This window comes from Coenobita brevimanus, chromosome 63 (assembly GCF_032717465.1).
Source record: "Coenobita brevimanus isolate Jiangsu-jjx chromosome 63, ASM3271746v2, whole genome shotgun sequence".
Classification (NCBI taxonomy): Eukaryota; Metazoa; Arthropoda; class Malacostraca; order Decapoda; family Coenobitidae; genus Coenobita; species Coenobita brevimanus.
In genome coordinates, this window is record NC_137016.1 from 21209245 (window position 1) to 21223045 (window position 13801).

Here is a 13801-nt window from a genome sequence, read left to right on the forward strand (position 1 = left end):
GCGGTGTGTTAGCCCCAGAACAATGCCCCCACGTGACCCAGCCTGCCATGAGTCACGAGTGCATTCACCTCCCCGTTCCCCAAGCCCCACTTCACTCATTTCTTCATCATCATCGGCTGAGTTATCTCCGGAGTCTTCGTCGTCGGAGTCACCACCAGCATCAACGGTGAAGGCAGGCCGTAGAGGTAGAGGTAAATCAAGGAGAGTGAAAAGTAGTGTAGCTAGTAGGGTAAGGGCTGCTAGTGTTGTACGGCAACCTAGGGTCAGTGCAAGTGACCTTGACCGAGATAAATCTGCCTCACAGGCAACCTCCACCACCACCACCACCACCACCACCCGCCCTACACCGCCATGACAGGGAATCCTGGACGCCTTCGCATGGACGGGTCAGATTTTGTGCCAGAAAATTTAGTTTTTGATGAGAGCTCGTCAGGAGTTCAGCCTGCCTTCACTATGGACGAAAATGCTGAATGTGTCGACTACCTTTTGGCCTTCCTAGATGACGAAGTCATGCAGCACATATGTGATGAGACCAACAGGTATGTATCACAACGTGCTGCAAGTGGTACTAGTGCAGCCAAGATGCAAGAGTGGTCCATGCTGGGAGTGCAGGAGCTGTATGTGTTCTTTGCCCTCATGCTTCTCATGCCAAACTCCAAGAAGCATGAGTTGGAAGAATACTGGTCCATGGACCCCTTACTACCCTCACCCATCTTCAATAAGTACATGGCCAGAGATCACTTCCGGAACATCATGGGAAACCTGCACTTTGCTGACAACGATGTACCTTCCCAAACCGACCCACTTTGGAAGATCCGGGAGATTCTGAGCAGAATGAAGGATAAGTTTATGTCATTCTTCCACCCCTTTCAGAAGCTTGTCATTGACGAATCCTTGGTTTTGTTCAGAGGACGTCTTCGGTTTGTTCAGTACATTCCAAGCAAACGCCATCGCTTTGGAATTAAGTTCTTTGTACTGTGCGACTGTAAGACGGGGTACATCCTTGACTTCGTCATATATTCTGCCAGCACTGTCGATCTGGATAAAACACACCCCCTTGGCTTCTCAGGCTGTGTAGTGAAAGTGCTCCTAGAAAAGTATTTTGGTGGGAATCATGTGCTGTATACAGACAATACTATACAGCACCGAAACTTGCCAAATACCTTTCTGAGCACGGCATTGGCTCCTGCGGCACTGTGAAAAGTAATCGTGCCCACTTCCCCAAATTCCCAGAGGCAGGAACCCCGCAGCGAGGAGACGTGCACCTACGCAAGTCTGAGAAGTTGCTGGCAATACGGTGGCATGACAAGAGGGTCGTGCACATGCTCACCACCGTACACAAGGGGGAGATGAGAGACAGTGGGAAGGTCAACCGTAGGACAGGCGAACCTGTGATGAAACTTGATGCTGTGTTGGACTATAATATCAACATGCCGCTGGTGGACAAGTCCGACATGATGATTGGTGAGATCGACTGCCTCAGGAAGAATACTAGGTGGTACAGGAAAGTTTTTCTGCATCTCATAGATATGACAGTGCTGAACGCCTTCATCCTGTACAAGATGAAGGTCAAGCCACTCAAGTCCTTCTCCCTGAGGTTGTTCGCCAGGACTTGTGTCCAGCAGCTGCTGGAAAGATATGGTAGGGTGACAGCAGCAACTCCAAGGCACCATCCAGTAACACTTCCCGACCGACTTGAGCAGAGGGCGTACATGGATCGGCGCAGACTTGAGCTTATGCCTGCCACAGGGAAAAGGAAGGCTGCGATTCGCAGGTGTCAGGTGTGTGCACATACCACCCGCCGCACACCTGAGCACAAACGCACCTCTTGGCAGTGCGTTAAGTGTCAGGTTCCCCTCTGTGTTACCTGCTTCTTCGATTACCACAGCCAGAAGCAGTTCTAACAGTGCAAGTGTGAAAGCAGAATAATTTGGAAATAATGTGTAAATAATGTGTAAATAGCAGGTGAAAGCAATGATGTTCAGTACATATGATTGAACAGTGTATTATAGTTTTATCTTACTGAAAGTGACAGTGAATAACATAGTGTAAGTAAAATAGAAGGGTAAATATTGAAAATAGAATAGAAAATGTAAATAGGAATGTAAGTAATTAGTAATATAAGAATATGAGTACAAATAATTTATGTTATAACAGTGAAAGTGAATCCGTGGCTCTCTACATATTTTACTGAATGAAAAATTGAATGACTTCAGTGACAATAAACTAATACGACTGAAGGAAACTTATGGAGAAAGACTCCAGATATATATAAGTGTTATATAGTAATAGAAATATAAAGTGTGAGGGGTTTTATGAATAATAAATGACAGAGTACCAAGAGCGAACTAGCGCAAGTGCGACGATCAGACGCGCTCGTAATTTCCATTGCTTTCACAGTGGTTTATTTTTGGAGTATGGATCCAAAACTACTTGAAAATCATAGAATAGTGTTTGTAGTGTTTATATCTGGCTGTGGTAATCATATTATGGGTTGTCGGGAAGTGTAAAGTGGAGACTTCGTTACCCTACTTCAGAGGTCTCCACAATTCCTACGGTAACGGACGAAGGCTCAACAAACATTCCAGGAGAAAGCTGAAGGTATGTGCCATAAGCATATGTAATTTTATTGTTCTAGGACTAATAACTGATTTTTGGCAAATATTTTTTGAGAGTCTGTCGGAGCCCGAATAACCCCGCGGGACACGCAAAACATTGGTAAACATGCCCGCAGTGTAGGGGTTAAGGCAACAGCAGTGTCTCATATACCAAGAAAGGCGTTCACGGCAAGTTTCCATCGTTGCCTAACAGGTGGTCTTCTGTGTGTGGTTGGGGGGGGGACTAACCGACCTGTGCAGTGGTCAGCGTGGCTGAACAAAGAAAAATAACAACATATCATTATTCCCTTTGCTGCACAGACAGCAACAGCAACAGCAACAGCAACAGCAGGAGCTATACAAACAGTTTCACAAACAAGCTGATATAGTGCTGGATATTAGTATGGGGACTGGTGTTAAATATCAAAGATACACCACACACGGACCTGAATTGCACACACACACACTCACACACACACACACACACACACACACACACACACACACACACACACACACACACACAAAACCACTAAGGTGTAAAAGAGTCCTAACTCCCTTAAGTCTACTATTCAAGATGAAATAAACGCCTTGGGAAATAAAGGCAGCGAATTTTATGATCGTCATACACTTTGCCTCCTTCTCTCAATATCTCCCGGTGAGTGGATGACGGTAGGGTGGGAGGATGGAGAAGAGGAACAAGAATATAAAAACATAAAAATAGAGGATAACTGCGGTAGGCCGGTTGGCCCATGCTAGGCAACTCCTGGAAGAGTAACTGAACTACTAGAAGGAGATAAGGATATCAAAGAAGAAGGCTCTCCCCCGCCCTCCAAATCCTCCAGCCGAAGCCGGCAGGAAAAGGTTAGAATGAACACCACGCAGCATAGAAAAACTGGCGTGGACATTTTATAGGACAGTGTGAAAGGAGAAAAAGAGACTATCATAGTGTAACCTGAAAAGGAAAAAGAATGAATTAGTGCTGAGTATAAGGGCTAGGATGGAGGAGGGAGGTGAGGGAAAAGGTGTTTTGAAGGAGGGGGAGGAAGAGGAAAGAAAGACGACGGCGAGAGGCAAGGGATGGAGAGGTGGGGTAAGGGGAAGAGGGAAGTGGTGGTAGTGGATGACGATGACTATTGGAAGGTTTATCGGGTGAGGAAGGTGTGTTGGAAGTGATAACTAATGGACGAGGGAGAGGCAGGACGATGAAGGAGGAGGACGGGGAGGGAAGGAGTGATCCGTGGAGGAAGAGGGGAAGGGAAGGAGCTGATGAGGGATGGAGGAGGTGGAGAAAAACGTAAAAAACCGTGAGGATGAAATACATCAACGGGGGGGGGGGTGAAAGAGGAAGGGAAAGGGTGATGGCGAGTGTGAGGAAAGAGAAGGAAAGTGGGAGCACGAGGTGTGGGGGCGGGAAGGGGGTTAGATGGTTGGAAGGGTGAGTGGGAGATGATTAAAACTGGAGGAATGGAGGGAAAATGGCCAAAGGAAAAGGAGGGTGGGGTGTGAGGTAGAGGGAGAAGCGGGATAAGAGTGATATTGTGAGGGATAGAGTGTATGAGGTTATGAGGGATGGGTAGTTGGGGAGAGGAAGATGGGCTGAGGAAGGGAAAGTGGTGACCAGGGGGAGGTGGTGAGATGATGGGAAGGAGGATGGAGGCGCAGAATTAGGAGGAAGGGATGGGGATAGAGAAGAGAGGATGGAATGAATAAGAGGGTGGATGAGGGAGGAGAAAGGCGAATGGGAAAAGGAGAGAGGAAGGGAGGGGAGAGGAAGGGATGGGATAAGAGAGGGAGGAGGCTGGGAGGGTCAGTGAAAAGGAATGGGAGAGCGTGAAGAGGGAAATGGGGGTGAGGGGGACAGGGTGAGAGAGAGAGAGAGAGAGAGAGAGAGAGAGAACCATTATATTAAGATCGGTATTCTAGGTGACATAAAATACTTCATAACACCTCCTCGTCAGCTATTTATTTTGTACTCGTATATTACATCCCCTTTCCCTCTTGTATGTCACTAAGGCCAGCTATGGCGACACCAGATGTACATAAATCACACAAGAAAGAATGTCAGTGGCTCCCGTTCTCGTCAGGCAAGGATGCTTCCTCAGAAATTAATTATTGGATATGTCTTTTTAATATCCTTTTGCACGAAATCTTTGCATAGCATGGCAATATCGCAAGAATTTATGTAACGCAAAAGAGGACAGAACTGAGTAATAAACAAAATGAATCGCTTATGAACATATATTACGGAGCTTCCTTAACCGGTGAGAATACGGGCCAGTGTGTAGCATGTACGATAAATCGCTAAGAGAAATGTGCAATGAAGTCTCCTATGCCGCTAAAAATACAACTTAAGAATGGTAAAAGGGAAGGATTTGTGATGAAGTGAGTGTTAAAAAAAAAAAAAAAAACGAGGAAACAAAACAACAGGATACTCGAAAAGGCGGAAAAAATACGTAATGAAAAGATAGCGGATGATAAATTTATATGAACGGGGTCTGGACAGTGAGGGTAAGGTTGGTGATTATCTGTTGAAGGATACGAAGGATAATAAAGAAAGAAAAGAGTAAAATCATCGTAAAGGGAGAGCATGTGGAAAATGTGAGGGACAGGGAGATGAAGTGAGAAAATGAAGGTAAAAGGGAAGGGGGAATTTAACTGGGTGAAGACATGAAAACAGTCGAAGCAATGAAACAATGAAGAGGAAAGAAAGATAAAAACAATGGTTGAAAGGAAGGAAATGAAATTAGAATGTGAAGAAAATTGTCGGATTAACAAGGGAACAAAGGGCCATGAAAGGACCAATAGGTTGTTGTTTGCTCACCACTGATTGCCAGAAAGTGGGCAAAGAGGTCAGTTAACCCTTCTTGTTGTCTCGTCTTCTCTCTTATTCCATCTACCGCCAGACATTTTATTCATCTTAAAGTAAGTCATGAGAGCCTGAGATGGTTAGGGGAGGGTATGGTAGAAGTCTGGGAAAGGAGAAAGGAAAAGGTGGAATAGGGTAGGATACTGGCTGGTCGTAATGGAAAATTTACTGTACGAGTGTACAAGATAATAAGGTAAAGTTGGGCTGGAGTGCATCTTTCCCATTAACGGGGTTGTCGTAGGTAAAATATTACGAGAGGTATGCACTGGTAAAGTTTATAGAGCCATCCCGTCGCACACGAGAATTATTCAGCAAACAGCAAGAGGGATGCAGTATATGTATCACACTATTTGGTGAGAGAATCTGTGTGACAGGTGAAATGGACCTTAAGACGTTATCAGGTTCCTCTCAGTGTCCTCGTTCAACTGTTAATGGGTGTGTATAGATCAAAGTGTGTGTGTGTGTGTGTGTGTGTGTGTGTGTGTGTGTGTGTGTGTGTGAGAGAGAGAGAGAGAGGGGGGGGGGGATCGATTGCAAAGATATCATCCCCAGAAACTAATTATAATAAGTGGTGTTGCTAAGAGACGTAACAAGTTTGTGTACCGATTCCAATTAAACTGTAATACTGGTGAGAGATGTTGCCTGCTTCAGAGAGCCTTTACACTATTACTGCAACAGAGGAGTGGGGTATGTGAAAGAGGCGACGATAATACCTGTCCAACCCATCCCACCCCCATCTGCCATTTACCCAACACCCACCTTCCCCTTCCATTTCCTTCCAGCCCCATCTCCTCTTTCATTCTCACCATTCCCACTTCCCATTCCAGTTCTTTCCATCCACATCCACATTCAACTCACACACCTGCTCTCATCACCTCTCTGATCCATCCATCTCTCTTCCTCTCCTATCCTTATCTTAACTCCGTCAGTACCATGAATTTCTTCAGTAGTTGGTCTTGTTTTTTAGTGTTCTACTGCTGTTACCAGATGATTTTATTCAGTGTAAGAAAACACCTTAACAATGAAGGTATTAATGATGGCTGTATCTAACTCCCTCATATCTAAAGTCTCCTCTGAGATAGATAAAATCATTTGGAAGTAGGAAAAGTACTCATACAATAAATACAAACGCCACTGTTTTACAAACGATAATTCCTTGTCACTCACCCCATCTCTGCTACCCTTATACCGCGTCACTTCTCACCCATATCCATCTCTCCCCCCATCCCCTCTTCACTTTCACTGTCATCCCAACAACACTACATTTAGCCTTCTTTCACAATCATCCCCATCTTAATCCCACCTCCAGACCTCATCCTCATCCTTATAATCTGCATTCACCTCACACTCTCGCTTCCATCCCCATCATTCACAGTCAGTCCCTCTTTCACTCCCATTTGCACCATAATTCCATACCGTATTTCTAATTTTCGGCTCCCCTCTCAAACTTATTCTCCTTTCTCACTTGTATCTTCATCTTTATATCCTCTCCCCCAATCTGTCCCCCTACCACCGCTCTCTTCCACTACATCTACACCATCCTAACCTCACAACATCCATCCATTTCCTCGTTCACTTTTCTTCCCTTCTTGATACCATGTCCTCAACTTCTTAACCATTCTCATACCTATTTACCTATCACCCATTCATTTTCCACATTCATTCCGACGTTAATTTCATGTCCTTCCCCAATTTTCATCTCCCATCCCCATCTCAGTCCACTCTCAATCTCTCCCCTTTCTCACTACCACTCCTATCCCCACCTCACTATATCCACCCCTCTTCCACTCCCTATCATTCTTTCCCCTACCGTCACATCTCTTTCCTCTTTCTACATACCCACATCTCACTCACTTCCCGCCTCTCCATATCCATCTCATTTCCACTTCCATCCTCACTTCAATCCCCTCGCCTTACCTGCCCCTCCATTCACTTCGCCTCCCCTGTCCTCACATACTTCACTCTCCCCCCCCCCCTCCCGCTAACTCCCCCTCACCTCTACGAATTCCGTATCCAGATGAATTTTTCGGAGCATCGTGCATTTCACAGGAATATCCACTTTCATAACAAGATATTACCCCTCCCCCCTCTCTCTCTCTCTCTCTCTCTCTCTCTCTCAGATCTGTTGAACAGATATTACACAACGCATTCTACTTCTCCTAAAATAAACTTGGTGTTTATTTTTTCCATATTATTTCTGCATGTTAACCGGATGGTGTGGTGGGTGGGGGACAGCCTTCCCCTTTTCCATCCTTTTCTCTTATAAGTTGGTTATCTCTTAGTTGAATTAGCCATATTTTCCAGCAGATAACCAGGTCATGGTCCCACAGGCCTCCTGTTATCTGTGTTTCCTATGTTCTCCTACGTACTCTCTCTCAGGGTATCAGGATGGGAACTTGCACACTAACAAACGGAATCCAGTACGTCTTTTCTTTTCTTGCAGAGAAGAATATCATATGATGACGAAAAAAAAAATGGGGCGAGACGTGAATGGAAAAATGAATGAAGGAATTCAAGAAAACACCAAAGAAAGGGGAGAAAGGCAAAACAAAAAGCAATGGAAAAAATAAACCATACAAGCGAGAACACGAAAAATATCAAAACAAGGAAAAGAAAAAAGGAAAATGATAAAGAAAAAACAAAACACGTAGCAAAGCACGAAAGGTTCTAGATGCAGCAGGCAAAGAAGCAACCCCTTCCCTTAAAAAAAAAAAAAAAAATCCCGAAAGAAAGAAAAACACAAACGGCCACATGACTGAGGGGGAGAGCTAGTAAAAACAGAAGGGAAAGTGTACCAAGTTTTACACGTCAGAAGGTTCGTTTACATGAAAAAAAGCATTAAAAAAAGCAGCGCCATCCAGGACCCCCAGTGGGGAGTGCCTGAGCCCCAACACCGGGCAAACAAGACCACCAGCACCGCGAAGACAACACCGGGTCTTGTTGTGCAGTTCCGGCCACAGTTATACGACGCCAGACACACCATGGTAAAAGAAAGTGCTACTTAGTTCCCGGGGAAAACAACAGAAAACAGAAAACGTAACTTATAACAGAAAACAACAACCATTCATCCTTCACACAATACTGTATGTGTTTCTCCATCAAACCCATAGGAGGCCGAGGCTTGGCATTTAAAGCAAGGAATACCAGGCACTCGTCCCTGAATCTGAAACCTCTTGGAGACATCTGATTGTAGCGGCTGAACCTACTACACTACAAAAGGGTTCGTTCCTTGCCAATATGGTTCCTACACAGCGTATTATCGTATATGGTGTGCTGAAGTACAGTACACCATGTACCTGTAGTCAGTAAAGAATAAGGACTACGGTGGTTTAGTGGTTACGTACTCAACAGATGATGCGTGTGTCCTGTGTCTAAGATCCGACCCCTCACCATCACGGATACTTAATGCGGGTGTTGGTAGTGTGTCCATTCATAGCTTGCACATTATTTGCATCCTGTGGGTTCTGCCGATGGCATGTACAGATTCTGACTCACAAACACACAGCCAACATAACACTTCTTATTCACATGCACCACCCTTCCTCCAGACACTCCTTCACCATTCGTACTTCGCCAGTATGGAGATGAATAAAAATTTGGCTATCGTTCTCCCTCCGAGGAGAACTGACATAAATATAATGCAAGAATCTCCTTTGGCTATCACTACATCAAGTGAGTACCGTATATGACCAAATTCATATCTGACAAAATGCACGAATGATCAACAAAATCCATACTACATCCCCAGTACAAGAGCCATATCACAATTCGAACTAAAAAGGCAACAATGAATGAAAACACATGACGGAAATCCAAGTAAAGAGGGAAGGGTAACAACCAGCTCTTTATTATTCCTTCAGTATCAAGGAGGGTCCAGTGTGTGGTTGGCGACAAGCCTGGGTAAAGCAATCCAACTTTTATCTGTACGTGACCTCCCTATATCAATGGCAGCGTTAAGAGAATAATGAATGTACACACACACACACACACACACACACACACACACACACACACACACACACACACACACACACACACCAAGCCAGCCAAGTCAACCAAATCAGTAGTCAAAATCAACGTCGTCTACTCCCAACTTCTGGTCCTCAAGTTCCCGTGACGACATCCCGAGTAAGTAAAGCCCGACGAACTCTCCCTCTGACCCCGAAATTGTGTCCTCCTTAATGGAAGACAAACAGGGCTGGTGTCGGGGTGAAGAATCCGTGGCTGGCTGGCTGCCCTGGTTCTCTGAACTGTATTAATGGCTCCACATTTACCAACTTCCTTGAGTTTAGCCACGTGGATTTAGACGACATATTTTTCATTTTATTCTTGCTGTCTCCAGACGATTTTAGTCACCTTAGGATAGAATTTTCAAACCTGAATGGCTTTACAAGTCTTCTTTAATATCTTTTCTAGTCAGCGACTCTTTCTATATAAATAAAATCATCAGGTAGTGACAAAAATATACCACAAAATACGTTTCCGTAACAAATGAGTTCAATTGAGAATAAAATTGTTCGGTTATAAAGTCATCTTCAGTCAGACAGCTACGGTACCATAGACTTTGCAACAAAACCTTTATTCCGTATGAACACCTTTACACTACCCTTCCTTTACATGTTTACCTTTGTTTCCTGTCACAGCAACTTGGTATTCAAGTTCCTCTAAAACATCAAATTTTCCTTCATCCACCAAAACATCACACTGGGATTCTCCCCTCTCACAAACCATTACTTAGTCTTCCCTGTTTTTTCTTCAACCGTCAATATAAAACTATATATCTATCACCATACCTATCCGTTTTTTATGTATGCAGGTCTGTCTGCCTGTCTGTCTGTTTGTCTTTCACTGGGTTGGGCACTTTTAGTAGCTGTATACGGAAGAGCCTTCCAGTGGCAAGCTTTCATTGGCTGGTGTGCAGCCATTACCTGCTGCTATTCCATCAGTCGACTACTCCCTGCCGACTTAAATGAAACCAGGAAGGCAATGATTAGGGTGATAAATGGTAGGGTGTTTGGTGCTTGGGGCATCGTTGTAGAACAGGTCACAGTTGGGGTGATGCCATGATAGGGAACCACATGCAGTCATATGAGCCGTTTAGCACTATCATTCCACCTGACTGGACAAGGGGTTTGCTCATCCCTGTCCACCAGCTTTATTATTCACCATCACCAAAAAATACCTCCAGATGTATTCAGTTTTTTTCACAGAATCCTTACCTATCATTCAGGACGCATCAGGTTTGAGTGGATGAGTCTCAGTGAATGCTTCATTTTAGGCCACCACCATACTGACGACAAAAATTACATGTTCCGGAGTATTAAAGCATTTCAAAACGTTAACGTTTTATATTGGTTTCTCTTTGATCCTTTGTATATGCACTGAACAATCCCCACTGATTTTCACTTGTCACTTTCAGATTTTGGTAAGAACATTGATCCCCCCCCCCTCTCTCTCTCTCTCTCACTCTCTCTCTCTCTCTCTCTCTCACACACACACACACACACACACACACACACACACACACACACACACACAAACACAACCACCTCGGTCTATGCACCATTTATTTCGTCCCCTCAAAAATAATAGTTTCATCTGTTTCACGTTTTTTTTTTTTTCCTTCCCATCACTTCGTCTATATCGTGGCGTGGGCAAGATTTGACGGAAGGCCGACAAAAGACCCTACCTGAAAGACATGTTGGCTGAGAGGCACGTTGGCTGAGGCCACTGTGACACCTGACAGAATTTGCGATACGAATAATTCATGGACGCTGCTCTAGTTGACTGACTTTATGATAACTGAGAGACATTTCGATAACCGGCAGACTATGATAACTGAAAAACTCTACAATAACTCAAACACTCTATGATAAATGAGAAACTTTCAGATAGGTGAAACTTTATGACTGCCGGCATTACGATAGCTAGGAAAATTTACAACAGTTAATGAACTTTCTGATTACCGATACATTACAATACTTGATTCACTGCGTTAACTAACAGTCTTTTCGACAGCTGGGAGTCAGTTCAATTGCCAACCGACCAGGTGATTGCTGAGAGAATGCGATAGCTGACATGACGAAAGCTGGTACATTATGGTAACTGAAAGACTATGGCGACAGGTGGAAGATCGTGATGCCTGAGACATGACGAAAGCGGTGAAATTTACAAAAACTGAGACTGCAATATATGGGAAACTTTAGAATAGCCGAAAGACTTTACGACAGTTGAAAGATGACGATAGCTGAGACATTATGATGGCCGAGAGTCTTTACGGTAACCAGAAGACTTTGCCATAGCTGAGACATTACGATTGTTGAATTAACGATACTTGTGCACCTTTATGACAGCTGGCAGATATTTTTATTTTTTTTATAAATAACAGAACGGAGGAAAGAAAAACAAATGAGTAAAGAAAAAAACAATCCATACACCAGATTACTGGCGTCCTCCGTTCATAAAATATCTGTAACAGTTAGACTTGAACAGCTGTGGGTTGAAATTTGGAGGGAAACAACTCTGGGGAAGCGAATTCCAGAGACATGCAGTTCGGGGAATGAAAGAATTCTGATAGGCAGAAGTTCTGCAATGTGGCTGAGTGACATTCCAGTCATGAGCGCTACCAGATGCCCGTGTAGCACGAGGGAAGGCATGGAGAGGTGGCACCATGGACGCAACTTCGTCTGAGCATTTGCCAAAAAAATATCTATAAAATAATGCAAGGGAGGCAACATTCCTTCTTACTTGCAGGGGAGGTAGTTTATATGTAATGACAGGGTTGTTAATGATTCTAACAGCTTTATTCTGAATTTTGTATAGTTGTCTTCGTGCAACCTCTCCACAACCATTCCACAAGGGTGAGCAATATTCAAGCTGAGAGCACACATGACTCTTATAAATTATAGCTAACTGCTCATCGGCGAAGAAGTTACGGACTCTGTACAATAATCCAAGTTTCTTTGAGGCGGTTTTAGCAAGTGATCTGACATGAGAGGTCCAGCTGAGGGCACTGTTAAGTGAGACGCCAAGAATTTCAATACTTTTGGAGATGGGAATATTAGTAGCACTGAAGGTAATGCACGAATCTGGCAATATCTCTCAATTAGTAAATTGTGTATATTTTGTTTTACTAGCATTAAAAGAGACAGGGTTGTTTTGTCCCCATTCACTGATCGTAGATAGATCTTGATTTATGGAGATGGCTGTACTGAGTTGAGAGGTAGAGATATTAGACTTTGTAAATGGATGTCTGAGTGTGAATGAACTATGTAGTGTTGAGTCATCTGCATATGAGTGAATGGGATTGTGGGTGACAGATAAGAGATCGTTAATATGAACCAGAAATAGGGTTGGTGCCTGAACTGATCCTTGCGGCACGCCGGCGTTGAGTGGAAATTGGAATATACATCATCTACTTTTACTCTTATTTTCCTGTCACTAAGATATGAAGAAATCAAAGGAACAAAAGACATTAGTCCGTAGCAAGGGAGTTTGGCCAGCAGGGAATGGTGCCATACTCTGTCGAAAGCTTTAGAGATATCAAGAGCTACTGCTTGAGTTTCTCCAAAAAGATCAATTGATTGATGGATGGTATGAGTTAAGAGATTGAGTATGTCAATGGTGGATCTTTCGTGGCGAAAACCATATTGTCTATCACTAATTAAGTTGCTGGATGCAAGATGTTTAACAAAGTGCTTATTAATTAAAGTTTCAAATACCTTACCAAGGGAAGATGTGACAGCTATTGGTCTGTCATCGGAGGGGTCAGACGAACTTCCTTTCTTCGGAATTGGGTGGATATTGGCTTCTTTCCATGAATTTGGGAATAAAGAAGTACGAATGCATAGTCTGAATAATTTAGCTAGGACAAAGGCAAGTTCAGGGGAACACATTTTCAAAACAATTGGCAGAATTCCATCTGGGCCTGGAGCTTTGTTGGTAAGTAAATTGTCTAGGATGGATTTTACATATCTTGTCTGTATTTTAAGTGGGGCAATTTCGGGCGAATCAAGTTCCAGTACTGGGACATTCTGGTATCGTCTATGGTAGAGTTTCTGGCAAAGGTAATGGCAAAGATATCTGCTTTCCCACGTGGGTCATTTGTAATGTTGTCATCTGAAGATTTTAGTGGGGGAATGGAAGGTGACTTGTTAAAGTTATTATTGAAAAAATTAAGAGCTGACCAGAATATTCTATTGTCATTAGGGTTGCTAAGTAGTTTTGATGCTTGCTTTTGAAGAAAGTTTGATTTAGATAGCTTTAATAGCTTTAGCATGATTTCTAGCAATTTTAAATTGGGAGAGTGATTCAGATGTTTTTGATTTTAAGTAAG